The 27,031-nt window shown below is 31.8% G+C and overlaps 1 protein-coding gene across 1 annotated transcript in view; it reads right to left on the reverse strand.

Annotated features, from left to right (window-relative positions):
- The window catches only part of LOC125070460 (G-protein coupled receptor dmsr-1-like), a 52,982-nt gene extending 30,697 nt beyond the window's left edge, over window positions 1-22,285 (reverse strand). The window contains exon 1 of the mRNA XM_047680346.1: window positions 22,170-22,285. The gene's annotated coding sequence lies outside the window, so the exon portion shown is untranslated. The remainder of the gene's footprint in view (window positions 1-22,169) is intronic.
- Between the last annotated feature and the right edge of the window lie 4,746 nt (window positions 22,286-27,031).

A 27,031-nucleotide genomic window follows, 5' to 3' on the forward strand; every position in this document is an offset into this window, starting at 1 on the left:
CATTGCGTGTGTGTGTATTGGCTAGTGTAAAACAGGACAATATTTTAATGTTTTTTATTTTAATTATTTTAATACGCCTAATAAAGCTATCATTTCATATATTTATTTTCAATTGCGGCAAACGCTTCAAAATAGGTAGAGCACTAATACATCAGCGCCAAGTTAAAATAAAAAACAAAAATCAATATCTATAGTTTTTATATTACTATTATAAGTTATTATTTTCAAAATAGCAACCAAAATTTTTGAATTCGTGATCGTCATAAAGGGCATATCGGTTTCGTGATACAAAAAAAGCCGTTCTTCAGTCATTCCAGTTTTTTGGCGTTTTGGATTCGCCTCAGATAATTTTTTTATAATAGTAGCATATTTTACAAATTTTTGCACATGCATTTGAGGTCAATGTGTAAGTATAAACTATTTATTTTTAAGCCACACTAATGTAATCATTGCATTACATTAACAGCCTGTAAATATCCCAGTGCTGGGCTAAGGCATCCTCTCTCTTTGAGGAGAAGGTTTGGAGCATATTCCACTACGCTGCTACAACACGGGTTGGTGGAATACACATATGGCAGAATTTCGTTGAAAATATACACATGGAGGTTTCCACACGATGATTTCCTTCACCGCTGAGCACGAGATGAATTATAAACACAAATTAAGGACATGAAAATTCAGTGGTGCTTGCCTGGGTTTGAACCCGAAATCATCGGTTAAGATGCACGTGTCAGATTAATTAAGAAATAAATAAATAATTAGACAATTACAAACAAGACTTACTTAAATAAGACTTATTTAAATAAGAGGGTACTTTGACTTTTCTGTTCAATATTGTGAGTCTACGTGATTCGTAGTGAGGCTATATAAATGATGGAAGCTCGGTTCAGAATACTTTAATTGGGACTACGACTTTTTACTATTCACTTTGATCCTGGACCAGCAAGGTGTTAACAATTAAGGTACGATATAATTTTGTGATATAATATACCTAATTGTTATTGCTTGTTAAATTATTGATGAATATATGAATTGTGTTTTTGCAATTATCAATATAGAAAGTTAGTATTATATATATAATGAGTATAATTGTATCTAACTCACATGATTGTATTTTTGGATATTGAAAAAGAGTAACTACTGAGTTTCTTGCCGGTTCTTCTTAGAATCTACATTCCGAACTGGTGGTAGTTTTACTTTAAAACAGTTGGTTAAATGACGATAAAAGCCTACTTGAATAAAGTATATTTTAATTAAGGTAATTGGTTTCATTGTAATTATTAATTAATAAAAAAATCTAACACACGCATTCTAACCACTAGGCCAAGTCGGCTCCCAATATAATCATTAAGTAGGTTACATTTAATAAAAAGGGTATTGCATTATTTTCACAAATGTAACCACCATGATTAATTTGCTTTTGGTAATAAATGGAAAAACCCCGTCGCAATAAATAAGGGTAGAATAGTTAGGTTAGGTTCGGGATATTCGATATAATGTTACATCCAATTTGAAATAAGACAACGTCTTCCAGCGCCGCTAACAATTGGAGCTGCCGCCGTATTAAATTACAATATCCTTCAACCCTCACGTGTTTCTAGGAGAGTGCTTTTAAATGTTAAATCAAATGATAATTATTAAATACGGTCTTTCATGTATTTTACGTTACATTACTTGTTTCTAAACGGAAAACAAGAACATATTACTGAGAAAGGTAAGGCCAGTTTTATTAGCCACAATTTATTAACATACTGTTCTTATTATTAAATGAAAGCCAATAATAATAATAATACAATTATATTCATAGTTACAATAATACAGTTATAATATTTCTTCTACTTCACGCCTTTTTCTTGAAGAATATCTTATTATAAGTCATTCTAATCTTGTGAATAATCAATCTAGTGCGTCGTTTGATTTGGTTTTCCAAAACTTCTTTTGTCACACGTGCGTCGTTGAACAGTTCGTCAAAAAAACGAGGAAGACACTGACGTAAGAGACAAAATCCTATATATTCTTATCACTGCATGGTCAGCGTGTTCACCATACATTAATACAAATCTTTAGGATTGCCAAATTATTTATTCTCATATTTTATAAAAAATTATATCGACAACAATTAACAAAACGTAGTTTAACTTTAATAAAAAGTACAGTAAACTTTTCTGACTATGCCTTTGATTCGAATCATGTATTTGCAAATCTTACCAATTTGACATTCCACTGGCTGTGGTTCGCCCACATGGTCCTATTATTGTACACTGTACAGCCCATTTATTCGTATGCATTTCTAAATAAAAATATTTATAATTCGTAATTACGTTTTTGATTAGTATTTTAATTGAAATCTAAATATATCTTGTTATATATGGTTTGTTCAAATCAAGTGCCTTTGAACTAATTAAATCTTATTGAAAATTTCGAAGACTACTTCGTAAATCTAAAGCCTACCAGAAAGCAGATTCAATGAATCGGCCTTTTTTAATTTAGCTCTCCAGTTATTCAATAATAACGATTTAGCAAGTTTGAGTTTTTTCAGTGAAACGAAAGTTCATACACTTTTATTTAACCAATGTGATTCAACGTGAAAATACTGCTGGCATTCTTGCATAACTTTACGCCTTTATCTTTTGTACAGAAATTCATTTTTAATTTTTAATTTGTTAAGTTTATTTTTATAGCATATGCAAACCTTTTGTGTTAGAGCGATCTAACAACACATCAGTGTGACGTAACATTATTGTTGCAAAGCAATCTTACACATATACTGTAGGATAAACATTAACTACATAAGTATATCTTTGTTTACGAATATGTATAAGTAATAGGCTATTTGATTGGTTTTTAAAATGCATTTTTATATTATTTAGTAGACGTTAAGGAACCCAGTAAAAGTTGTTTTTATTTTTTTATTCTAGTACATATTTGTTGAAAAATATCAAAATAAAAATTCCATATTTAAATAGCGCGCGAAAGCGCTACTTTGATAATATGGAGCTTAAATGGGGTCGGTGACGTTACTTGCCTGTATTTTAATCTGTGGCACATATAATCCATATACAGTACTTATGGATTTTTGAATAAATTAATTATTATTTTCAAATTTTGTTGATAAATAACCATTTTTAAACTCATAATATATGCTGATTACAATAATTGACACTTTATTTTTCGCATTGTCAAATAGCCTATTGTATCAACGGTCAGTCTTAGTTCATCGACATTGTGTACTTAAAGCATTTGTTAGGGGCGTGGTATACATGTACCAATGTTTAATTGCAATTCGCCGTTCGATAATACCATTGAACCGATGAGCAGGTAAATCGTACACCATGGAGCTGTCAACTATGTAAGAAACGAGCAAAGTCTTGTTCTACCAATTTCTACCAAACTTTGCTTTGTAGCAAACTATCTGCAATCGATGCGGTTATCTATTAAGCTCTTCCGAGAACTAGTGATGTACAACCTTTAAATACCGATAAGTGCTCTCATGAATAAATTACTTGATAAAATATTATAACATATACTCATATAGATGAAAGCCTGGGGTTAGTATTCGTTGGTCATCGAAATGTATTTAATTATATATTACAGATCTTTTTAAAGGAAACTATGAGAATCATTGTGTAGATACGAGTACAAAAGGTAAACTAATGACACATAACTTCCGTCTGCGCAAAGTTAATGCATCCTTCCTGGGGTTCCTACGATACCAAGATATTTGTTTCTTTAATAAAAATCCACAGTTATTGTTAACTTGACTATTAAAATATTTAAAGCTCATTTAAAAAAAAAAACATTGAGTAATAAGGCATATTGCTCAATACAAGGTTATTTACTTAGTATTTATTAGTTTCTAGGCAGGATATATAAAAATTGAATTGTAACTTTACTGACATCCACGGTAATTGAAATATAAGAAAGGAGTAACTACTGAGTTTCTTGTAGCTTCTTCTAGGTAAGGTAATCTACTTTCCGAGCCGATGGTAGCTTTACGTTGAAATCAAAACTGCAATATGACGATTCAAAAGTGTTTTTACAAGTCTTTGAATAAATTATATTTTGATTTGATATGATTTATCGGGAAAGTTTAACATCTGATTATTGCCATATTTATTCCAAACCGTACCGTAGTATCTTGAATTTAAATTAATCTCGTAAAATAACCACTTCAAAAGTTCTTGTAAGAACGTGTTTTATAGTTATTGTATGTTGTATGAGAGAATGCGAATGCCAGTATATATACACGACATAGTTGGAATTTCAAATGTATTCCGAACGGTAATTGTCGTAGGTTTGATAAAGGACATTCCACTGACTGTGGTTCGCCCACATGGTCCTATTATTGTACATTGTACAGCCCATTCAGTTCGTATGCATTTCTAAATAAAAATATTTATAATTCGTAATTACGTTTTTGATTAGTAGTTTAATTGAAATCTAAATATATCTTGTAATATATGGTTTGTTCAAATCAAGTGCCTTTGATCTAATTAAATCTTATTGAAAATTTCGAAGATTACTTCGCTGTAAATCTAAAGCCTACCAGAGAGCAGATTCATTGAAGCGGCCTTTTTTTAATTTAGATCTCCAGTTATTCAATAATAACGATTTAGCAAGTTTGAGTTTTTTTTTCAGTGAACCAAAAGTTCATACACTTTTATTTCAATATCATCGTTTTTGTTTTAAATGTAGTATAATTTTACAAAACAAACTTTTTTTAAGGTAAAACCTTAAGACTTTCTAGGGAATTTTAAAGAATTTATAGGATAATGTAAAAAGATTTTATCATGCCGAATTACTATTCGAAAGACTTTTACAACGGATAAAGAGCTAGCTCTTAATCCGTTGTAAAGTCGTTAGCTATTGACTTAATAATTCCAACCTAATGAAAAAGTGACGTTTTAAATTATCATTTCAATTCTCTTCAGATCGTTGTATGAATAATATCATCAAGCTATTAAGCTATTTTTTTGTCATAAAATCAGATATATTAAACATCGATTTAAAAATTAAAAATTCGTTTCATGTCCTCTATTCTTTTTAAAAGCGTCATTATCTATTGATTGCACTATAAAGTGATAAATTCAATTGTATCAAGTGATGCTATTTTTTATGATATAACCGTTTAATAATCCTACCCGTTTATTATTAAATACTAACCGCTGTTACTCACAATATCTTACTATTGCCTCCGGAGTCTTTAGAGTTAATTTTTTATAAATTTTGTATCTAAAGTTAGAGCCAAACAATTTCAAAAACATCCAAATACTTCCTTTCCTGTCAATGTGTTTTAAAAGTTTGCGTACAAACAGATATTCCTTGTTGCTGAAAATAATAATATTCTTAGCAAATTTCAGTCCGATTTTCGGTCTGGCATAAGTACTACTTCTGCAATAACGTAAAGGAGAAGAAATATGTTTGGGATATTTTGGTTATTAAAATGAAATATTTTGATTTGGATAGATTTGTCTAATGCCTTTTATTTGGTTGATTATGACAGTGATTAATTATCTTATGTTAACTGATGATAGCGGGTTCAAACCTAGGAAATCACCTCTGCAATTCCATTTGCTTAGTTTTTGTTTAAATTCATCTCGTGCTCGGCGGTGAAGGAAAACATCATCAGGAAACCTGTGTAACTCAATTTCAATGAAATTCTGCTACGTGTGTATCCAGTGGCACCATTGGGACAGCGTACTGGAATTAGTTCCAAACTTTGTCCTTAAAACGCGAGAAAGTCTTAACCCAGTCGCATGACATTTACATACTGTAATATATTTATTATCTTCCATTGAGAAACTACAAACAGTTTTCCATTTATTTCTGATAAAATTGAAGTTTTAACCGAATTTTTTCTCTTATGTTTGACTGGACAATTTCCTACAAGACTTTAGTTGTAAATCTTACTTTCTTTTACAGTGTTATTGCTGTATACTGTAGTGTTAATATCGCGCACTTATTTTTATTTGGAACAACAAACATTTTGTTTTGAAATTGTTAATATATATTTTTTGATGATAAATTAAGGACTGTATAGTATACACGATTAATAAATTAGCTATTCATTTCAAAACATATTTTAATAGTATTATAATGAAGTATAATCCTATGTTTTTATTTATGCATATTGTATATAATTTATATGGACGCAAACATTATTTATATTTAGTGTTAAATTTATTTGATAGTAATTTTCTGTACCCCTCCACTCTCATTAAATGATGAGGTTGGTTGAAAGCAATACGAATTCTTTGGCCTGAATCGAGATTCGAATAAAAGTTGGGGTATTATAAATTATCAAAGGGGGGGGTAGGTATATACCTACCCTACCCCTTTGATAATAGCTGCACATGCAGCTTTATAAGCCACATAACTGTTAAGGTAGTTATTAAAAACTATTTAGTTCCAACAGTACACCGTGTATTAAACACAAATTGGCAGAAGTAATTACAGACATGGGCCTCCGTCATCTTGTTAAGTGGAGTTAGCAGAACATCTAACGTTACTTATTGGCTAAAATTATATATCTTACATGAAGCTGCCTTCTCGCTTTGTTTATCTTAAAAACATTTCACAATTAGCCTGTCTTTGTGCGTTGCTATTCTATACATATAATAAAATAGGAGTGTCTGTTTGTAATATTAATATAATATATTGTATACACGGTACATATACCAAAATATATATTTTTTTAATTTATGTCCGGCTAGACCGATTTTGACGGGACCTTCACTGGCAGACAGCTCATGGAAGAAGGAGTAACTTACTTAACAGCTAGTATTTATTATGCTGTGTTCAGAAAGTAAATTAAATTCCCTATTATTTTGACGCACTCGTATTTTTCAATAACTCACAACTTTGAAAATAGCACGGAAGGTTTTCTTACGTGTTTAGATATGATATCATGTGATATTTAAAATGATCTGTAATCTATGAATTTATTTTAATCATACTTCTTGTTATTTTGTTTTTCTTTTATAACATTTTAAGCTAGAGGCTGTAAAATTTGTGGTAAAAGTCACTACTTTTTTATGATAACTATTGAAGTTGATCGCACCTATAATTAAATCAGAATTTTGCTACAAGTATAGTTTTGTTTTAAATTTATTTTAATGGGAGGCTGTTAAGCAAATTTGAATGTCGAATTTTTACATACCCCATATTAACATATCATAGGATATATCTACAAAAAAAATGCACTTAAAATAGAAAAATATATCTCTTGCCATACCTTTCTAGACTTTATTTTCCTTGAATTAGGAAGGCGTGCCCCAAGGGCACGCGGAGAGCAATATCATAATCCACGACATCGAATATGTTCTCTCTCTGTGAAGCAATGCTCTCGGCGAAGTTCCGCCGGTAATGGGCCTGTAGGATTGTAGCCTCCTTTGCGACCGTCATACTAAAGAAGGAGACGGTGGAGCCGTAAAGTGCAAAGATCGATCCCACTCGGCGTCTTCTCAGCCCAGTCCTGTGACTGGGCTGAGAAGATCCACGACGCCTGGACTTAAAAAATATGGCGAAACCGTGTGGCCTTGGACACAAGAGATGGGGGCCTCGCATGTCATATGTCAGACGATCCTGAGTAGAATACCTGATATACGCACTAGCGAGGAATGCGAAGATGCAATATCACCTTCGTCCCCGAGGAGAGCTACATCGAGCGCTACTGGAGCGTTACATCGACATAATCCTGCATATCCGATCCATGTCCAACGGCGATTGTAGTGGATTTAGTGTAGTAAGAATATCACATAACCCAGCTTCTCCTCAGGTCCTTTGTGTTTAAATTGCGTAAAAAGACAGGTATTATTATTATTAGTACTAAAAAATGCTTTAATAGCTCATTGTTTGTATTTATATAATAACTCCGGATTCTAAGTATTTATAATAGTATCTCAAAATAACGAACATAATATATTATGAATTGCGCGTGAAATAATATACACAGGTCCAATACCCACGGGTTTGTTTAAATTATACCAAATGAAATAGAAACGTAACTTTACAAATTATTGTATTCTTGGAATCTCTATATTTTATTTTAGCTACAATATACAAATTACACAAAGGTTTTTAAATAAAAAAGGTTGACTTATTTTATTTAACCAACACATACAATTATTTATAAGCTTTCCCGTCCCAACTTCGTCCGGTTAAAACAAGAATTTTGTTTTCTTTCCGATCGCAGCGCCACTTAACGGGTCTAATCTAAGTCGTCAAAAATCATTTCAGTCCGCTGCACTTAGCAATCCGCTTAGAAGTAATTCATTTACAAACAAACTTACGTAAAATTTAAATATACAAAGACATCTAGTTAATAATAAAGTGTTTCTGTCCTCCTGGCCGATTGCAGCAGCAGATATTTTTAAATGGATGGAGATTCTAGTGCACAACTGCATTCTCTTTTTACGAATTATCTATCAACAACAACAATTATATATCTGATAATTTTATATATGCAATTAGAGTTCAGACGCAGGACTAATGGCTTTACGTCTGTACGTAACCTGCCTGTACGTAAACTGCCTGGGAGCCTAGGCACAGGCCTAGGCTCCCAGGCAGTGTAGGCAGAGCATGGACAACTTCTAAGCCTGGACTACTACTAAAAATTTCTTAACGGAAAAAAAATATAAATATTTATTGTCTTGACAATATTATAACCATATTAATAGACTTTTTCTTGGTGGATTGGTCATTCTAATAAATGAGGTCGTATACCCGTGTAAATTTATTATCTGTAACATATATTCTTCTTTTTTGTTTGATGTTTTTCTTTTTCGGCGATGGACGTCGACACAAAGTTGTCGTCCAACGCCTTGGTTGGCAGAAAACGACCGCATGAGGGTCTCGCTATTTTTGCTTTACTTAACTTTTACTTTTACTCTGACACGGAGACGGAGACGAGGTTAGCTGCGAAGAGCAAGCCTGCTGCAAAACTGTCAAAGTTCTTCAGTAGTGGCCTCGCTCGGACTAAGGGTGAGCTGAAAGCCAAGACCTAGGACCGAGGAGGCCTTCGAGTGATCGCTGCGTAGTAGAGCGTTTCGAAAGTACGCTTTAGGTTGTTTTGGAGGCTGAGGAATACTCTTCCCTACGAACCCACGAAGATGGGCGTGGAGGAACTCCAACCATAAGCTGGCCGAAGCGCAGACCTCATTCTGGAGGTGGTGCAGAAGTTCACCAATTGAAAAGGAGGCTTTGCAAAGAGGCTAATGGAGTCAGCGGCTGCACCACAGGACATTGTAGACGCCTTAGCATTTCGAATAGAAGCCGAGGAAAAAAATCCCTCCTTATAAAGATAAGGTTGCAGTAATTTCCCCAATTTCTCCCACGCTGCTCTAATGTGGGTTGGTAGATCCAAATGTGACACAATTTCAATATTACCTATTTTTAATTTCTATTTGTATATAAATAAGGCTTCAATATCAATAATTCTTAATATATAATTACTGTTAAATGAACGAGGAAGAAGCGAAAGTTTTCATTGATATGAGAATGACAAGCAATTATATAATTCTGCATGAATTATCCGACAAAATCTCTGTAAGTAAAAATAATATGTTGTTTGTCGACCTACGAGAATTTAGGTGACAAATATTAATGGCCTTTCGACGATCCCTCGAATTTCGCCATAAAATCGTCACGAGTATGTTTAAAAAATAATCCACGTGAATAATATACATTTATGTTGTAATCACAAAGGTGTTACAACTCTGAAATAAAAGGCGACATTTTTAAATGTGAAAAATAGTATCTAATATTTAAAAACAAGTAGTATTATACATGAAGCTTTATCAGCAGGAGCTCTTTGGTTGTTATGCTCAAAGGATTCTATTCCTGCGAATTCACAAAGTTATAACTTAAAAATAATAATCAGCTTCTAGAAATTTATATAATTACATAAAATGCCTGCCTCGTTTCAGATTCCGAGATAGATTTCGTTCTTAGCCTGGATCGAACCATTTAAAAGTTACTGGGATACGTAGAGAATTTCTCAGTAACGTCACTCATTTAAGGCTGTTGATTCATCGCTGGAACAGTTTTCGGTTATATCAAAGCTTATGCCACATCGGTGCACTTATGTTTGCACAGAAACTGAACATGAAAATGGCTGCCGTGCCGAAACCGGGGACATAAATAATTGCGTTCATGAATGTATATATCCTAACTATAATTAAAAATAAGTAGACTTAAAAATATAATGTTATAAAAAAAGCGTTAGCTCAATTGAGACAGAACTCGTTTAAAATTCAATTGTAAGATTTAATACAGATTAACAAGTTTTGTTAATTAAAATATGACATAGTGGAAAACAGTTACTTAGCACTTACAAAGAAGCGTTTCTTAGAAAAAATAATAATAACTACAACGCTTAAAAAATTTCATGAACAACATTAATAAAAAAAAAATCAAGGTTGAATTTTTTATTATATGAAACCGTAAAGCCTTTATAAAACATAAAATTGTACGCGTAATAAGTGCTCGCACTCTGATTTATGAAAGAGTTCAGTTTATATATTTATTATTGCTCTATAAATTATTTTACTTAATTCGCGTCGTATCTACTTTGAACTTTAAAACGAGAAATACAAATAATTGAACGCCATATGCTAATGAAAACTAAAAGTAAAGTTCCAACGCTAAACCGCAGCTTATTATCAAACAAACTTGGAACCAAACATTTGTCTTATTTTATGTAATATACCTAATTTGTAAAGCTACCGAAACAATTACTTATGAAAACAATAACTCAAAAAAATATATTGTCGAAATTACTACTGTGTGTGATTTCCAGTGTAATAAAATATTGGCACTATAGGAAAAAATAAAGTAACTGTCTATATAATATGTACATATATTCAACTGCTGCTATAACAGTGGAATATAATACCTCCTTCTCCTACTTGTTACTGAATACTAGGTGACTTATAAATACAAATTTAATATAAATAAAAGTTTTGAACCTTTTCGGGTTTAGTTGAGATTGACTAGTTTTATCTATTGGGCTATAACAACTCCTAAAACTCGATTCAAATTTCAATTCGATACAACTTTGATTGATAATTCATAACGAGTCATCTCTCAATTCAAGCCTATGTTTTCAAACGTTTATTGCACTCAGTGCTTTATTTGCGGGCGTCCTAGTTTCAGAGTAATAACCAAACAGCTGAACTGGTGACATTGTTTTGAAAGTATTTAAATACGGTAGTGTTCGACTATTGATCGAAATTCGTCCATGAACGTTATTGAAAATTCTAAGAATATTTGTTTTTATTTTCAGCTTACAAATTATCACTTTATCAAGTCAGGTGTTATGATGATATGTATTATTTACTAATAGTTGGTTAGATAATGGTCCAATCGAATCCGCGACTTTTGGATTTCATTTTCTATTTTCTTAATAGTTTCCTTAAGCAGAGTTCTTATGTTACTTCTAAATAAGCATCTATCTTGATTAAGAGGGGCGTCATTAAAGTTAATTTTCTCTATAGGAGATTTTGTCGCTATCCGTTCCAGCAATTGCATTTCTCATTACGTACGTAGTCCAACGCACAAATACATACATTTTCACTTGCTTTAGAAATTAATTACTATTTTTACTCTTTTATTGTTATTACTATTAGAATATAAGCGCTTAAAATCTTTTAAAGCTCTTTCCAACCTCAAAACTAAATATATTGTTTCTTGAACAAGTTTTCTTTACTAAGGAATCGTTCAAAAACAGTGTGAAAAGTACCTCACTATATAATATTACAGGAGATTAAAAATAAATAAATATGTCAATTTTTCACTACAATATTTTTTAAGGACCGTGAATAATTGAAGAATTACTAGAAATTACCCGGTGAATAATGTCACGAATGTTCACCAAATTCATTTGGGAGATGTTTCGGACAATACTTGAAAGTTTCGTACCTATAAATGAATTACAGTCATTGTTTGTTTTATAGTCGTGATGGACAGCATTGAGCATTGAGTCAAATTCATTTCTTTTAATGTCTCCTTGTTGTAGAAGCTTATAAGGGTGTAGAGTAGGGCTCGTAAAAAGTTTATTGAATTAATTACCAACCCAGCCCAGACTTAGGAAGTTGAAGTGTAATACTCCCGGGCCCCAGATGGACAATAAAACGCTGATTCCCATACCCAGAGATTAGGTAAGTCAGTCGACTTGTTGTCATCCTATCAGATTACCGCATACGTGCATTCAAATCTACACAGATTTGAATGCACGTGGTTGCAGTTTGCAGCTTGTAATCTATAACTAACCGAAATTTCTATCTTTTTTTCGCTGGAGCCCAAGATGTTGGCGGTACACTGGAATACCCACTAAAAAACCAGCGGCACCCTCGCGGATCGCTTTCGCATGCTACCGTGACTGACCAACATTTCCTCCTACGCAGGGAACTTAATTTAATGTTATTTTTTTTTTTTTATTATATTTAAGAACACACGTTGGAATTACTAAAAATGAATCAAATATAGTATAATGATAAAGTTCACTCTACTAATTTTTGATAAAGTTCAGTCTCCAGTTTAGTCAATTGGACATGATTAATGATAATGTTTCTGAATGAAACGTGTAAAGTGAGTACTTAGTATGAGACTCACTACACGTATATATAATAATTATTATTTATATTGAATTTATTTCGATATAAAAAAGCCGAGTTGGGCCAGTGGTTAGAACGCGTGCATCTTAACCGATGATTTCGGGTTCAAATCCAGGCAGGCACCACTGAATTTTCGTGCTTTCGTGCTCGGCGGTGAAGGAAAACATCGTGAGGAAACCTATACGTGTATCTAATTTCAACGAAATTCTGCCACATGTGTATTCCACCAACCCAAGTGAAATATACTCCAAAAATTTCTCCCCTCCCTCCCTTCTTGTAAATTTACAGGCTGCTAATGTAATGTGAGGTAATGTAATTTATATTGGGGATTAAGATAAGTAATACTCATTAAAATGTAAAACAGCTGTACTGATAAAAGGATTGGTGGCACTATGGTAGCAGTATTATATATAGATGTACTATTAATACTGTTATCTTTAAAACTTGTTTAGGGAAAGAAATAAGTTTTAATTTAGATAACCATTTAAGCAAAAGTTGCATTTGTTTGTTGGTTTTACAGATTGTAATACAAATACAGTTCTTAAATTTAGTTACAGTTGTTCGAGTATTAGCAAAAATTATGCCAGCTAGACTCAGTGTGCTTTACTTCGTATAAAAGTTTGTTTGAAAAATCAATGTGCTATATATCTATTAGAATAACGTCTCTGATTTAAAATTTATATTTTATATTTGATAAAATAATGATATATTCAATAATTTAGAACACCGATCGCCTGGCCGGTGTAAAGAAAACTTGTAAAACAATGTTTAAAAATTTAAAAAAGTATCAACCCTACAATACGAGCGCTACCACAAATACACACTCTATTACCTAAAACCTATAATTCGTATTCGTTTCCTATAATATAATATAAAGCTAAATCCGACACGACCGAAATGAAATATTTTCTAATTCACGGAAGACACACTGAATTTTACTAATCCGTTTAATACAGGACATTGATTTCGATATAGCATAATAGTTTGATCATGGACTCGTAACGTCAATACTATATTCGTTTCTGTGATACAAATAAATTGATGCTTGCTTAGATTATTTATATATCTAGATAGATTGTATACAGAAAAAAAAAACAAATGGACCGACTGTTTTGTCTTGGTGTGCGTGACATGTATGTTTAAAACTCAACAAAAATCATACCGTTTTACGTGTATAATGCTATATACCCACACTAGCAGTGTGGGTTTACTTCCTGCGTGTGAAGCAACAAATGGTAACCAACAGCTTGAGAAAATATATTTTTCGTCGTGTTTTCAACTTTGATAATCTATCAAAACGTATAAAAATGAAAGGTCGATTCATGGAACGCATAAGAAAAAATATAAAGCGTACATATATGCTATAAGATGCATTAGTAATGGCTGGCTGAGTACATGTAGGCTGGACGCGTCCCGAAGGAATTATATTATTACACATTTATATTATCTATTCCCGATTAAAGTGGCACCCCAGGATGCTTATATTTTATCTATTTATTTATAAGGTTGCTTGTATTTGTTACATTTCATAATATAATTAGATTTATTTTTCTTTTTTTCTTTTCATAATATTTTATAATAAAAAATTGTTGTTTACATATATAAAAGCGAATACAACATCCATAATTATTATTATTACTTTCTGTAGTATTAAATTATATAAAAATACATGGCAAAATATTTTCAAATGTCAGCAAAAAGAAAAGATATAAAACAAGTAAGATTAAGTAATAGGTAGTAATTAACACTATTTTCAGTATTAATTAAAGCCGCTGTAAAAAATGTAAAGCTGCAGGTTCAGCGAGTTGAATAAATATACGAGTATTCAACTTGCTGAACCAGCGGCTTAATCCGCACAAAATTTATAAAACATTACCTATAGTACACAAACCCTCATCCCAATTTTACTCCCACGAGGGGTGAATTAAAAAAAGTTAGCTAGCCATGTTCTTCTCCGGAACTCAAACTATCTCCGTACGAAATTTCATCTAAATCAGTTGAGTGGCTTAAACGTGAAGAGGTAACAGACCGAGTTACTTTCGGATTTATAATATTTCTTATTATTATTTATTATTTAAGATAACATCTCAAAAATAAATAACTATATATCTAGTTTATAATTTGTAATATAAGTTAATTTATATTAATTAACGTGTATATTATTTATTAAATACTGCTAATTTGTTGGTTCAAGTAGTTTTATTTTTATTTATTTTTGAATGGAATATCGCTAGAATGCAAAGTCAGAAAATCCCCCTCTAATCTTTCTCTACTTTTGAGGAGAATGCTACCACTACGCTGAAATTTAGATTTGTTTACGAGATTTGTCACCATTATTTTGAGCAAATAAAAAATTCGACGTTGCTTGCCTGGATTCCATATAGTATCACATCAAACCTAAATTTATTCTCTTCAATGGAATAATATCATATACTATACGTAGCCTTTGACAACAGAATAAATGTATTTTTATCAATCGCGATATCAGTAAATAAACAAATACAGCAATCGATTTTTTTCATACGCGAAAATTGAATTTGATTAAACACGAATACCATTGATCCGAAAATTGAGTCACAAGCCCAGTGGTAATGTAACATGTAAATCGTAACAGAAAAATGAGGATTCAATTTCTTTCAATTTTCTATGCTTAATTTTTGTTTATAATGCATCTTGTTTTAAGGCGTCGAAGGAATACATCAACGGTCTACATTGTGACCGATGTCGTACCTGCGTTTTTACGATGAAAAATCTCTCTACAAGTATGAAAAATTTCAAGGTCAATAGAGAATAGGAAAACAAACATTATTTGAATCACAAAATTTGATACAACAAATAATTATCCTCTTTGACCTTCGAGCACGAGTTGAATTATAAATAATAATTAAACAAATGAATGTTGCTGTATAACAATTTTTCGTTAGTATAATAACAGTCTTCTGTCAAAGCAATTGACTTGGTGTTAATAAGGCTACTTTCTCCGTCAATAAAATGATAATAATGGCCTTTAATACCTTAGGTGATTAATTAACCTGTCACACGAGGCCCATTAATGGATTAGCTATTTTCACAAAGTGGACAATACGCGTCTTGAATGAAGGTACATAAAATTTTTATGACATCCTTATATATTTTATATACATATTTGGAAATCGAATTATCTTATTATTAGCAGCCTGTAAATTTCCCACTGCTGTATATTCCACCACGCTGCTCCAATGCGGGTTGGTGGAATACACATGTGGCAGAATTTCGTTGAAATTAGACACATGCAAGTTTCCTCACGATATTTTCCTTCACCAACGAGCACGAGATGAATAATAAACACAAATTAAGCACATGAAAAATCAGTAGTGCCTGCTTGGGTTTGAATCCAAAATCATCGGTTAAGATGCACGCGTTCCAACCAGTGGGCCATCTCGGACTTATCTTATTAATTTTATACATATATATTTTTAACTCTATATGCAATTTGAACTCATACATAGAGACCACTGGTGCTGTAGAGCTGTATTGTAAACACAGAGCTCAATGTAGATCACGATCGTGAAATGTCAGAAATCGATTTGTAATATTAACTAGTTAAACTATAGTATTTTTGCAAATGTTTACCAAAAATATACTGCTGAGGTAGCAGTGGTCGCCTTTTACTTTCGATAACTATCGACATTGTTGAGTGCAAAACAACTTAGTAATAATAATTACTATTATTAATGAGTATTGCTAAGGGTTGAAGTAACTACACCTAAGGGGCTGATATAGGGTTGAAAGTTTGTATGGAAGTCCGATATTTTTTAAGTTAAAAACATGAGACTTTATTTTTGGTCTAGTGATTAAAAATGAGTAGACGTATACGTATTTAAGCCGCGGGAAACAGATAGTATATATATATATATATATATATAACACACAAATTATACATATAAAGATACAAGAATAAACAAACTCAAACTTTCATGTTTTTCTTTGTCTGCCGTACCTTACGTACGGCGGACAAAGAAAAACATGAAACAGTTCAAAAGGACTTGGAAAAGTCAATAAGTCGTTCCTAAGGCAAACATTTTCAAGTCTGCAATAAAACTCCGATATCATTTTAACATTTGAAAATATTTATATTCATTTATCTTATGCTCAATTTGTGGTTATGCTCTTTCTCGTTCATGAAGAAAAACACCTGTGTGTGTCTTTAAAAAATCGATGTCTTCCACCGAATCAGTGGAATATTTTTTTTAAAAGGCGAACGAGCAGCGGGCTCACTATGGAAAGTGACTACCACTGATCCCGAGAATCTACAACACCGGGGTCGCACAGGTGCGTTACTGACCTTTAAGGAATGAGTGGGATCATTTTTTGAAATTTTTGGCGGACGAGCATATGGGCCACCCGATGGCAAGTGCTCACCACCGCCCATGGACAAAGGCGCTGCAAGAAATATCAACCATTCCTTACATCACCTATGCACCACCAACCAAGGGAACCAAGATGTTATATCCCTTGTGCCTGTGGCTACACTGGCTCACTCACCCTTCCAACTGGAACACAACAATACAGTGTACTGTTAGTGGTAGAATATCTGATGAGTGGGTGGTACCTACCCAGACGGGCTTGCACAAAGCTCTATCACCAAGTAAATATGACTAATATATTGATTAATATTTAAATGAAATATGTTCATTGGTTAACCATTTAATAAACTCCATATTTTTTACGTATATCTGGTTTTATGAAAAGTTTAGTTAGAACTCTAGACAAGGAGGTAGTGACAGATTTTTTTAAAGATATTTTATACCACTACGGCATCCCATCTGCTATTGAATTACGTAATAATATACGTATTATCAAAAAAAAAATACATATATAATTTCTCTAATCGTCTGAGTATAACCATATGACATGATGATTAATTGAAATTGTTAAATAAACTACACATTCCAAACGATTTGACAATGTTTTCGTTTCATTAATCACGTAATTCAACCCCAGAAGGGTCGCCATAATGAAAACATATGACTTGAAATCTACCGTCACTATTTCCTTGACCATTATTTTTAAAAGAAACTATATCAATTAAATTGACAGTATTTGTCATTAAAATATAAATTATATGGTATCGCCAACGTCTTAATTAGAAATACTTATATAAGTTCTTTATCAAAAATATTACTTTATAGTTTACGAACACGAAAAAAATTTATAGGAATTTTAAAATACGTAATTCTATTTTAACTTGCATCATGTTAAGTTGCTCTAAATAAGACTATTATACATCGAAATCAATCATTTAATCATATCATATTTTAAAAAAAAAAGCTTAAACAACTACAACAAATGTAATTACCCTAAAGCAAGAGAGAGACCAAATAATCATATATATAGCAAGAATATTCAATGTAATAAGTTAACTCCTCACCTCATTACCGCTCACGACTCAATGCAACCTAGACTCCACTACTTGCAGGTTTCGACTGAATTTAAAGCATGGAAGATGGTATTTTCTATTTAATTACTTCCCGTGGAAGGAAAGTGGGGCTTAGGATCTCTGGCTCGACCTCAAAATCGATATCGACTTAGACCTGAAAATCTTTTGTTTTCAGAGATAAAATATGTGTTGGAACTAGGAGGTACGATTCCATTGTTCCGAGTTGCAATAATGATCCTGTTTTCTCGTTATCTTAACCACAGACACACAGGAATAAAATATTTAACTACATTAATTATTAAATGATATAATTTAGTTATAAATATTTGATATTTAATTTTTATATAGATTAGTTTGGTTTATATTTTGGTCAATGTTGTATACAGCTGTAAAAACGTATCACGTTATATTACGTATATCAGTTGTTAATTATAATAAATAGAAATAAATAAGTAAACGACATTATTTTGTTATGTATAATTCACTGCCTCTTTGGTTTAAACTGACGCGACAGTAAAAAGTCTATTAAGAAATTATTTGTAGAATATCTAAGCTATCAAGTTGGAAGTTTAAATACACGTGTCTCGTAAAGTGCCTGAAGTCTTCAGGTCGTGTCGAGTTATTAGAATGCAATTCTTGTTTATCCGCACTATATTAATATGTCCCTTGTCTCGTGGTTAGACTCTCTAGAGAATCTGTGTTGACCAAAATCGGTCAGGAGGACATCCAAATACATATAAATGATATTATATACATTATTAGTTATATATTATATTGATGCCTGATATAATATTGAAATATATAAAGATAATGAAACGGGAAAAGTATATATGTATGATATGTAACATCAATAGAGTTATTCTCTAAGGAAAAACTCGAAACTCATCGCAAAACACGAGCGTGATATATCATAATGTAACAAGCGACATTGTCTCTAATAATTGTTAAATTATAGGATAAACGTATCAAAATATCGTATCACCGTAAGTCGATTTTCAACATTTCACAAGTGAGATATGAAGTAAATTCTAACAGGATCACGCTGCTGACATCTTACCTTGGTAATATTATATCCTCAAGTAAATTGGGTCGGTACCACCTTACTGACTCTATTACTGTGCGTTCTTTCGTCAAATCAAATAGCCCGGTTTCCTCTTACAAACATCGGTCCTTATTCACGATCACTCTCACAGATTTCAGGAAAGTTAGAGAAATGATGTGACACATCAAAAAGCGTACGTCGATTAATAATGATGATTTCGAGAGAATATATCGTGCATGTTCGTTATATCTTTTTGTTCCGAGTTACCGACTTTAATAGCAATACGTAATACGAAGCTAGGTATTTATTTTTTAACAAGTTGCCATACTCGCTGATACTCCACTGGGACATTCCTCATTTCACGGTACAAAATCCTACGTTCAGGCCCATGCTACAAGCTTATCGGAATAATTTAAAAATATTCTTTTAATTATAGAGAGATATTATTACACATAAGTGTTTACGTTTAGGTTTTAAATTTAAAGTTGTCTTGTATTCTCACGCGCAGATTTCTGTTGCATTTCTGTTTACTTCAGTTAAGTACAGTTTTGTGTGCGTATAGTCAGTAGAAATACTGCATACATAATTATAACGATTGTCAGAGTTCGTGCAGGGGACAAGACGTCATCGTTCACCTCATAAAATGGCGGTACACTGGCAGTTACCCGCAATAAACAGTACACGTGATGATTGTGAAGTTGATTTTTATTCATTGGTGAATTGAAGTGACGAAATTGTTAATCTAAATAATATAACATTGATTCTACCACTAAACAATACTATTTAGTATAAGTATATATTTTTTGTGATAAAAACCTAAGAGAACAAAGAAAAAATGCTTTGCTAAAATGCTTTCAATTTATTAAGAAATTGTACGTAGAAATCTCGATTTTCGTACATAAATATTAATTAAATATAGTTTTCGCTTTTAGTCAACCGGTAATTGTATACACTTTGGTGTCAACATCCAGATTAAATAAAATATTCTCTGCGTTCGAATATTAATCACACCTGACACTACGTTTGATCTTTCGAAATTCAATTAGAAAGAACACCGTTAATCTCGTGAGCCTTTTTGCACTGGAAATTTGGGAGCGATGGTTATTGTTGTAACGACCTTAACACGGTATTTAATATGTTTTTTTTTCAATTATTTCGTCAAAGTTATAATTTTTTTTAAGCATTCTTTAGTGGACATTTTTCTTGTTTCCATGATTAAGAGTTATGAATCGTAGATCGGTAAACTAGTATTTCCTTAATATATATATATTAACAATAAATGTCATTGGTGATTTATTATAAGGAAAAGTGTCAATTCAGTTGTTTCATATATACTAAAATTATAAGTTTCATATGTACTGTAATTATGTGTCACGATTTCATGGCCATACCAATGAACCCAATTTGATGAAATAGCTGAGAAGCAAGCTTGAACCCCCAAGGATGTAGCCTCCTTTTTATACCTCACAACTCCTAACGACGATCGACAGCAAGTATATAATGAATATACTTTATTTGTTATTATGACAACAAAAATACACATAGCGCTATAAAAATTTAAAGAACGGGGAGAGTTGACGTGAACCGTGATTGTTAGAAGACAATATACCTAGCGCGAATACGAAGCCAAGCAAGCACCACACAATTTCCAAGCGCAACATTTTGTTTATAAGTCATCTCGTGCACGGCGGCGGGAAACATCGCGAGGAAACCTGCATGTTTCTTATAAAGAACGACCTTATACGTGTACTACCAAACCTCAATCAAGCAAATACAAAATCAATGTTTTTTTAAATGTCAATGATGAAAATTGTCCTCTAAATCAAGAAACAATAGTTAAACGATAATTATTAATTATATGTGTCTGACAGGACAGGGAAATGGTTAAGATAGTTATTTGTAATTAATCAAATCAAAATAGACTTTATTTAAGTTGACAAAACCGTTTTGAATCATTCACACAAATTCAGTCATTTTACACAAATGTGTTGAATGTAAAGTTACCCAGAATGTTTAGAAGAACCTCCAAGAAATTCAGTAGTTACTCTTTACCAACATTTGAAATACAGAGTTATGTCAAATATATTAAATTTATTAATGGCCGTCTAGACGTTATTATTTGAACCTTTGTGATGTTTGCTTTCAGTAACTAACTTCATATTAAACCTAAGAACTCGTAGTTTTGCTAAGTAATATCAATTGCGCATCGCTGTGCACAAAAACGGCAGTGAAAATTCTTGCGATTCGATCTAAACGAGCTATGTAACACTGTATATGTGAGAGACATACCTCTTGTGCATTTTTCACGATGCCAGGAACTGAGATAGGCATGACAAAATGCTATTCCAAATTTGAAAAACGGATCAAATTTATTTTTTAATAAGTGAGCGAAATAAAAGTAAATGCTTACGTTAAGATATTAAATTATTGATATAAGATTCTTACAAAGTATTTTGTTATACATTTCTAAATGGCCTGAATAAACAAATCGAAAAGACAGACATAATTAATAATAAATCAGTTGTTTTTAAATGAGAAAATAATACTAAAACGCCACAATTTAACGAGAACAGCTTTAATATTAGCTAGTCGAAAATAAATTCAAAATAATTCTTTGGAACGTTACATACGAAATTAAAAAGTTAACCGACTGTTTTTTTTATTCAGCCAGTGATAATCAATGTTTACATAATAGCAAAAATAATTTAGAATTTATTTTTCCAAGATGTCTTCATTAAAGTTATTTTTTTACGTCTGTCACAAATAGGGGTATTTTTCTCTTATTATTTACATTAAATCAAATAATTAATCGATAAAAAAACTTACATGAATAGTTATTATATTTAATAATTAATAAGTATTTATATAATAATAAAATGTCTGTTGAATTATTTTAATTTAAAAACACTACTTGCATTATCCTTAAATACTGAAACATACATCGTTAAAATAAAACCTAAATTAAAAAAAAATAGTTTCGCAAAACAACAATTATAGAAAGTTTTAACATTACATTTAAAATCACACAATGTACAGAAAAAAAAATTACAAATAAAATTCCTTTTTTAAAAGATACATATAAAAGCATACTCACATGATCGATCATTGTTTACACATTTTTAAGTAACACTGTTCAAACTAAACATGATTTGTATTAAGAAAGAGTGTGCAATATTTAAGGAGAATCACCAGCCCTACACACCGGGCGCCCGTCCGTGATCAACTGAGAAGTTATGTATGCCGGTATCATATCGGGCTAGACTCTGATTTTGTAAATAATATTTACCGTTGTAATGTTAAACAGATATCCGATTCACGTAAACGATAATTAATGTTTGACGTTAAAAGTGTACTGGTATTTTTTAGTTAAATCTTTTTTCACTTTATTGCAGCTTACGGGTCATTGTCGTGTTATATTTGAAGGATATATCTTTTAGATTATATATTTATTTAATGTTTATGCCGCATTAAGTATTTATTACCCAATTAGTTACCAATTAAAAATTATAGACTTGATGTAATTAATTTATCAAAAGCGTTTGATCGTTTTAAATAAATACACAAGTTATTATTATTTATTTGTTGATTGTTAAATATTATTATAATAGAAGCTTTTCGTCCCGACTTCGTCCGAGAGAAATAAGAGTTTTATTTACTTCGAGTTTCAATCTAAGCCACCCAAGGTCCACTCAAAATTAAAAACAAAATATTCTTTATTGAAATAGGCCCATAAAAGTTATTTTGAATCGTCCTCACTCAAATGAAATAAAACAACCATCGAAATCGTATAAACCGTTTATGAGGAGATCAAATTACATATCCACGTACAGATAATTTATAAATAAAAAAATAGATAGAAACTTAAATATCATATTCTATTTGAATTTCGAAAATAGGTATTTTGTATGTGTGATGTTTGTCTTTATTCGATATAATTTAGATATTTTTTTGTTTTTAACGATAAAGTGATACAATTTTGATTATGTGGAGAGAGATCTGGTAGTAATATTGTCGCTCGTGTCATAACCGAGGATAATTATATAAATATACAAAAATGTTATATATATTTGAGTAAGACCAAGCTAGAACTCCTGCATTTGTATTAAGAATACATTTAATCAGAAATTCGGAGCTAGGTTTATCTGTAGAACGCTGAGTACTTGAGTGCCTTTTAATCATTTATGTTAAGCTGGTGCTTGTTTACTCAATCAATTACAAGTTTTATTTTAACTTTAATTCAGTAACTTTATTGAGAATTTTGTTACTTAGTCAAATTAAATGTAAATTATGAATATTTTTTATATTATAATCATTGAGAATTCGTGGGCATTACTTTGAGAATTCGTGGGCATGTTTTATTTTGGTATATATATATATTTGGTATTTGGTATATCTTTTATTTTCAATTCAAAGTCAAACTCGAAACATTAATTCAATATAAGAAGTCAGACATGTTTCTTTGTTGTCAAAAACCAACCACCGTTTCTGAAATAAACACCTCGGACCTAAAAGAACCAGCGAAAGAAACTCAGCGGGACATTTTTCAATTAAATACTAAATACTATGTGTACAATTGTAAATTACGAATATAAAATTATTCTTTGTTTTTTTTTTTTTTGAAATAGCTATCAGAAAGACCAGACCGAACGATAAGAAAAAAAAACGACCATTTGAATTATATTAGTTTAAAAAAAAAGATTTATGTGAAAATTCATTGTTCTACATATTCAATCCCCTAGTCCAATTTGTAGCAGATGTCAAACATCAAAATTTATGGTTATTGAAAGAATTTATTATGAAAACCCACAAATAAATAAAGTATAATTCGCGTGGCTAGAAAATACTTCGTTACTATAGCTATCATTGTCTGGTCATTGGTCAATCTACTAAAGTTTAAGTATCTTGAGAGATAAGGTGAGTAAGCGTTATTAACACAGAGGTATTAAAGAATATGAGCTCTTTGATATAACTTTACCATCGAGTACAATTTACACTTTGAATAGTTTATTTTAAATGTACTACTTTTCTTTGTAATGTTCTTAACATAGATATATATACCAGTACTAAATTAATTACGCTTTCAATATAGGAGAAAGCCGCTAAGTAATTAATTGTCACAAAAGATTTAAATTAGTAATTTAAAGCGAAATGTCTAATTTTTGACTAAAATTCGACTGTTAATTAATATCTTATAGTTTTCACTTCATGTCTAATAGTTTCATTAATTAGTATTAATCAATTGATTAATTACCACTTACTTTCAAAGATGTTAGAAACGTGATATTATACTTGGTGGTAGGGCTTTGTGCAAGCCCGCCTGGGTAGGCATCCACCCACTTATCATATATTCTACCCCCAAAAAGCAAATACTTCACATTGTTCTGTTCGAGTTTGGAGGGTAAGTAAGTCAGTGTAACTACAGGCACAGGGGACATCTTAGTGTCCAAGGTAGGTGGAGCATTTGCAATGTAAGAAATGGACTTTCTTACAACGCCATTTTCTATGGGCTGTGGTGACTACTTACCATCAGGTGGCCCATGTGCTGGTCCACGTACCTATAGAAAAATATTTACACTTATTAATTGTGCCTTTCTTAACAAATACATACTCTTAAAGGATTCCCAAATGAACCAAGCATTGACTTATCAAGGTACCGTACGGTTAAGGTTGGTTAGATAAATTATATAATATTTAAAAAAGTTCAGATATCTTTGAATTGTTGCCATAAATTACCTATTAATTTTATTGGGATTGGAAATACAATTATTTACGTTATAGCTGTTTAAGTTTAATTATCAAATTGAAGTAGCAATGGGTCACATATGTCGAACTACCGATCGCCGTTGGAGCAAAAGAGGCCTAAGTAGATTTTTTCTTTTTTTTATGTTATAGGGGTCAAACGAGCAGGAGGCTCACCTGATGGAAAGTGATTACCACCACCCATGGATATCTGCGACACCAAGGATGTTGCAGGTGCGTTGCTGGCCTTTTAGGAAGGAGTATGTACCTAGTTGTTTCCACGTATCGAAAACCAGACTGATTGAGTGACGATGACGCTGAACTCTGAGTTTAGACTTGCAACTTGAGGAAGGCTTATGTCCAGCACTAGAGTATGATGTCTCAAGATAAATTTGCTTATATTTTAATTAAACATTAAACGCGTACATTTCCTTTTCCGTAACATCCATGATACTAGAATTCGTTTTATGTTCACTTTAATTAAGTAATATTTTCCAGCCTCTTTGAAACTAGTTCAATCTAAAACTATCCTCGAATCGATTTGTATTTGTAACATCGGTTTTTCATTCGGTTCAATTTATATAGAAAGAAATAAATGGTCCCAGTGGAAATACAAATGAACAAAGCCATTTGATATTTCGCCAACTTTTAGGAAGTTGATGCTTTAGGAAGTTGGTCCTCAATTTAAGGTTAACAATCCGAACTGTTAACTTTGCCAATTAATAAATTGAAATGTTATGTTAAAAATAGAAGCAATAAAATACATGTATTCAATCACGAATGCGCGCTCTTCCACATTATATAAAAATATATAATCTGATCCGTAAATTTTGGTGTCTTTACACTTAAGTCGTCTCGCGTACACTAAGACGAAGCACACGCTCACTCTTATAAGCACGAGCGTCACTCACTCGTCCTAATTTACGCCGATAATAATTACTCGTGGGTCTCCCGCGTAATTTCGGGTTTATTCGTAAGATTTTTAGAAAGTTTGGCGCTAAAATTATAAAACCTCTTTTAAATGATTTTTTTTAAATGAAATAGTTTTCATTAGTGTGGTTAGAATGTATACGTTTTTATTTATTTTTCTTATACAGCTGTAGTACGCTCACTAACCGGCCAGTAACTTTATTCCACTCTCTGAAATTAATTCTTTGTTGAATCGTAACAATTTTGTGAATAGCAATCAAGAAGCCTCTTTAATTTTCTGCACATTTACGGCTAAAACTCTTCAAAATGAGACTATAACCGTTTTTTTATATGCAGCCATCGTCCCATAATCACTGGGACAAAAATCGGCTATTAATATATAAAATTTAAAGTATAGGGGCGCCATTTCGTAAATGAATAATTTATATTAATAAAAGAGAAGACTGATTTTAGATGCTTAACGGAAAAAAACTATGAATCTAATAAACTTACAGAAAACTTGACTCGACTTGCTATACGGACTAAAAAACAGAAAACTTATATCAGAAGATGCAGTGCATTAAGAAAATGGTTTTAGTATGCAAATAGCTGCGCTTCACAGTTTTACCCGCATTAAAATTAGACTACTAACTAACTTACGAATCTCATGTCTTGTATAATATGAACGATAAAAGCATGGAGTTAGTATTCGCTCGTTTAAATAAAAGCGTTACGACTATGTTCCTTATAGGTAAAATTTCTATTGTTTTACATTAATTCAATCTTGTAACAAAAGATCGCAGAGTCTTGCAATCCTACTCGAATAAGTCACACCTTTATTGATGAACAGTAAGCAGCTGACGTTTAGTCTGAATCCTAGATTATAATGTCTTATTTATTTATTACATCGTTATTTTTATTTTTTTAATGATATAGGTAGGCAAGAGTAAATGGACCACCTGATGGTAATTACATCGCAAATGCATCACCAACTTTGGGAACTAAAATGCTGTCTCTTTTGCCTGTCACACTGACTGACTTCAAACTGAAACACAATCTAGAGAGGCAGACTTGCACAAAGCCATTCCACCATGTAAATAAAAATATTCTCCTTTTGTATATGTATGTATATATATGTATATGTGTCATGGAACAGGTTCGTCTTTTATTTTATTCTCTATTGTTGAATACGAGCCTAAAGCAACTAATAAAATGTGTAATATTTTTTAACGTACCTAGACTCTGTAAACCCGCCAATGAAAACAGCATATTTGCATTTTTTATATAGCGTACCTCTTGAACAAAAAT

Source organism: Vanessa atalanta, chromosome 17 (assembly GCF_905147765.1).
Source record: "Vanessa atalanta chromosome 17, ilVanAtal1.2, whole genome shotgun sequence".
NCBI classification, from domain to species: Eukaryota; Metazoa; Arthropoda; class Insecta; order Lepidoptera; family Nymphalidae; genus Vanessa; species Vanessa atalanta.